Source organism: Thamnophis sirtalis, unplaced genomic scaffold (assembly GCF_051295495.1).
Source record: "Thamnophis sirtalis isolate CommonGarterSnake01/CBP01778 unplaced genomic scaffold, rThaSir2_p1.2 scaffold_4, whole genome shotgun sequence".
NCBI lineage: Eukaryota > Metazoa > Chordata > Lepidosauria > Squamata > Natricidae > Thamnophis > Thamnophis sirtalis.
The window spans coordinates 117,588,329-117,593,395 of NW_028261384.1; positions in this window are offsets into that span (position 1 = coordinate 117,588,329).

The following is a 5,067-nucleotide window of genomic DNA, read 5'->3' on the forward strand; positions in this document are numbered from 1 at the left end:
CACTTTCCCGGGGTTTTTGCCCTAGCTGTCTTTTTTCTTAAAGGAGCACCCCCCCCCCCCAATCCCATCCCAGGTCGAGATTTGGGCAAGTAATTGCAAGCGCTGGAGGCGATCAACAAACAAACAAACGGTTGGGAAATGGAAAGGGGGCTGCCGGGAGAGAAACGCTTTCTAGGAGACCCAGAGGAAGAATGTAGATCGTGGAGAGGAGGAGGAAGAGGAGGAGGAGGAGGAGGCAGAAGGGAAAGCGCATTGCTGAGAAAGGGACTCTCGCTCTATCCCCGCCCCCCTCCCGCCCATCCCAAGGTTTACCCAGCCCGAGGATGGAATTTCCTGAAAGTTTCTTTCCCAGGGAGAATAATTAGTTCCAGATGGAAGGGGGGAAAGGGGGAGGAAAAGCAGGAGGATTGTTGGAATATAGTAAAGCTCAGGAGAAGGAGGCTAGAAGGTATGGAGGGTCCGCCTTTCTCAAACCTGGCGCCCTCCAGATGGGAGGATTTCAGTTTGTCTGATCACCTCCCCGGTCGACACGCTTTCTGCTTTGGGAAACCAGAGAAGGGCGGGCAAGAGAGCGCAGGACATAACGCGGGCGAGTGTCTGGTGGGTAGGCACCAGGCGACTGAATGACTGAGCGAGCGGAGACGGAGGCACCTTCGCACGTACAGAGCAAAAGCAAGCTTGTTCTAAGCACGTTCGATAAAGCTTGGTCACGTCTGCTTCTTTCCAACGCGTGTGAATGAAGAGCAGGCAGGCGGGAGAACAAGGGTCTTGCGTTCAGGTGACGCGAGGCTTCAGGGCATTCCCCACCAGCTGGGTCTAAGAATTAGAAACAGCCAAAATGCAGCCTAACGCACCGCTCACTTCCCGGGTCTAGGAGTTTTGGGGAGGGGGTGACTCGGGAACAGCCTCCTGCTCTTACCTCTCCAATGCGAGCGCGTCCAGATTCTGCTACTGATGCCTTCCCACGGGCCGGGGAGTAGGTGGGAACGGCGATGGGGTATTTGCAATTGGGGGCCTCCCTGATGAAGCCTTTTTGGGGGAGATCGTATTTTCCGGGGAAAATCTCTTGGGAATTCCCCAGGAACAACGGAGCTATGGCTGAGTGGAGTCGATCAGATTTCTTTTTTCCGTGTTCCCCTGCTTTATCCCCCTCTTTTTCTCCCATTGCTTTACATTTATTTTTTTTCTCTTTATCATTTTTTACTTTTTCTCCCCCATTCTTTTCTTCTTGTTTTTTCTCTTTTCCATTTTTCTCTTGTTTTTCTTTCTTTTCTTCTCTTTCTTTTTTCGATGTTCCCATTTTTTTTAATTTTTCCCATTGTTTTCCAGGAAACAAAATATCACAATCCAGCAAATGTTGAAAAATAAAAAAGCACCCCCATAATAAAGTAAGTAATGAGGAAAATATACAAATGCATTATTAACCCTAAATGGGTCAATGTATAAAGTCCATCATTGTAAGTGATATGACATCTTACATAAGAAGATTGCAGATAGTCTTTGACTTATGACCATTTGATTTGGGACCATTCAAAGTTATGATGGCGCTGAAAAAAGTGACTTGCAACCAGTCCTTGAATTTATGACTGCCACAGTATCCCATAGTCACATGGCAAAAAACTGGTCCTTTGGCAACTGGCATGTGCATATGACACGTGCCGTGTCCAAGGATCATGTGGTCACCATTTGCTACCTTCTCAACAGGCTTTTGACAAGCGAAATCAGATTAATAACTGCATGATTCACTTGATATCAGTGGTAAAAATCTTAAAATTGGGTGTCATGTCAATGAGCATCTTGCTTGCCAACAGAAATTCTGGTTCCAATTGTGATCGAAAGTTGAGAGCCACCTGTGTAATAATAAAAAGTGTATTACACACACACACACACACACACACACACACAAGCAAAATTCCCTCATTCATCACAAAATCTCCAGAACAGTAAAGCCTACAAACTTGAAATTTGGCATGTATGTTCCTCTTGGTTTCTAGGTACTCGCTAAGAAAAGATTTTTTGAAATGAAGATCAGATCATTAGTATTTCATATGCAGTATATTCATATACAATATATTAACACGCTCTGATGCTAAGGAGTTAGATGTTCTATTCCAGTGTTTCTCAACCTTGGCAATTTGAAGATGTCTGGACTTCAACTCCCAGAATTCCCCAGCCAGCGAATGCTGGCTGGGGAATTCTGGGAGTTGAAGTCCGGACATCTTCAAGTTGCCAAGGTTGAGAAACAGTGTTCTATTCCCTCTCCCCACCTGAAACTTTCCAACTGCCAGTTGCCTCACATTCCATTACCTCAGTTCAGACTGGCAGATGTTCCATTCCTTCACTCAGGAGCGGTCTGGGACTCCTTACAGTACTAAACGTCGGGACCTCACCAAAATGTATCTGCCTTCCGCGGATAGAACTGCTTCTGGATTCAAGGCGTCGGGAGCAATATTCCCTTATGTGTTTCAGTCGCCGACCATCACTAAGCCAATGGATTGTGAACCAAATTTCTCCTGCAAGTGTCCCAGCCCCAACTCACTTCTTGCACTGACCTCAGTGAAGATGAATTTGTTCCTTCTACTGTAACATCAGTTAAAGGGAAAAGACTGTCTTTCTGCTGCCAGGAAGTACAACGGATGCTTCAAATTGACTTCTTTTGGATCCAGAGAGGTGAAGGGGGGGAATTTTTATGCCAACATTCAAAGTGCAGGGGCAGGCCTACCACAGGATAGGGAGTATCATGGCATGGCATCAGCAGCAACCTTCATTTCTACATATATACTTTGTTGGTGATGATGACAATGATGTCAAGACCATGGGGATGCTACTATGGTCGTAAGTGTGAAAAATGGTCATGTAGCAAAGCACGAATATCCAGCTAGTAACTAATATATTTGTAAAACAGACTAATACATTTTCACATCAGCCAAACTTCTCTTGATGAGCTGCATCTTCATCATTACGACGTTATGTACTAATGCTGCAGTATCCTTTCTAATAAAGTTATCTAGAATGTCAATGTGAACTTTCAGAAGGTAACACCATCAGATCAGAATGAATTTTCCCAGCAATTACAAGTACAGTGAAAACAACAGTAGTGTTGGGGCATCCCGTGTAATATTAACACCACTGAGAGGTTCCAGTAGGACAACTTCAGTCTTCTGTATTTCCCACTCCTGTGACAACTGGGAGAAACTCAGTCAGGAAAACTTTGAGGAAATGTTTAATAAGCATGGAAGCAATAATGGCCTCCCTCTCTCTCCTTCCCTCCCTCCCTCCCTCCCTCCCTCCCTCTCTCTCTCTCTCTTTCTTTTTGGTACCAGCTCTACAGTAGAACTAATTGTCCGGATCTGTATTTCTCAATCTTAGCAACTTTAAGGTATATGAACTTCAGATGTCCCCAGTCGGCATGAAGAATTTTGGTTGTTGAAGTCTACATACCTTAAAGTTGCCAGGGTTGAAAAACCCTTTTCATAATTTAATTTGCTACTCTAAATTCTATTAAAAATCTAGTGTCAGTTTGATTGTTTGCAATCTTCAGCTGGGTTAAACAGTGCCCCCAAGGGCAACAGTTTTTGAATCAACATACCTCAAATGGGCTAATTTAAAGAATGCGTCCAAAATCTGACTCTGTGGGATTAAAATTTGACAAAAAGGTGGTGGCTTCAGTACCGCTACGTGATTTCAGTCGTGTGATCATCATTTCCAATATGCCCTCTCAGTTTCCTACAAGGAAAGTAACTGAGAAAGCCGACAGGAAATCAGAAGTCACTCCCACTACCATTGTCCCATGGCCATCTCCTCCTTTCTTTGGTAAGGAAACAACTTTGAAACAATGACTCAACCTATCACAGGTTGTCTACTCCTTTTTATAACAAGAAATAAACTGCATTCTTTTTGCAAACCCAAACTACTACAAAGCAAGGAAATAATTCTTCCCCTGTGCCAACATTGCTGTTTGTTCAGGGATGAATGCAAATCAGAGTCCCTCCTTTGGCAAATAGAAATTTAAGTCATCTGTCTTCTTATCAGAGGTCATCACCGCATACAGTAGAAACAACATCCATAGATTAATTTCTGTTTGTCTGAGTGAGTATGCGCTACCCAATCAATTTCCATAAGAGCCCTCCTGGAGCCAGTAAGGATAGGAAAATTCCTGCCTCCTTGAGGAATGTTACTCAAAATTTTATAGACGTCTGAGACATAGTCTCTTGGCTAATTGTTGGCATTTCAAATACTGTTATCCTCATCTCATGATTTTGGTTGTCTTTTTTTAAAAAAAACTTCAAACCTTTCCAACTCTGTATCAGATTTTGAATGTTGAATCAAAATGAAACCTGTAGATTTTGTGAAATGACTATTTTACTAAAGGCTTGAATTCAGTTCTATACAGCTTGTTCACTTATGGTCAAATCCTGCTGCATTCAGTGGGTTCCCTCTCCTGCAACTCAAGAAGTAAAAGTGCAACCTCACAGTGTAATTGAAATGCAGCCTTTTCTGCATGTATTTGACAAAACCCTTAATCTTTATGGGCCTGTTAGATATTTAGGTACCAGTAGATGCTCTGTGACTGTGTTGTAATACCATAAATTCACCCAAAAATTTATTAGACTAGAAATTCTTAGTTGACTCTCCAACTCAACATTATTTTTGAACTTATTAATCTGAATGGGCATGGTGATGTTGATTTATCAGACTGCCACAGCCTGTTGTTATTTAGTTATTTATTACATTTATATAGTATATAGCTGCCCATCTCATGCATATGACTTCAAATGGCATACACATTTAAAAGACAATCAACAAAATTCAAACACAATTGTTAAAAACAGGTTTTTTTAAAAAACCCACTTATAACAAAAAGAAATGCATTCTAAACTTGTACTGTATATGTTATATTGTCTTCCAATAGTTGAGAATTGTTAACTGTTTAGTTCTTTTATCAATTGCCTTTTCTAATATTGTCTATCATCTTTGTCTGTCTGTCTGTCTGTCTGTCTGTCTGTCTGTCTGTCTGTCTGTCTATCTATCTATCTATCTATCTATCTATCTATCTATCTATCTATC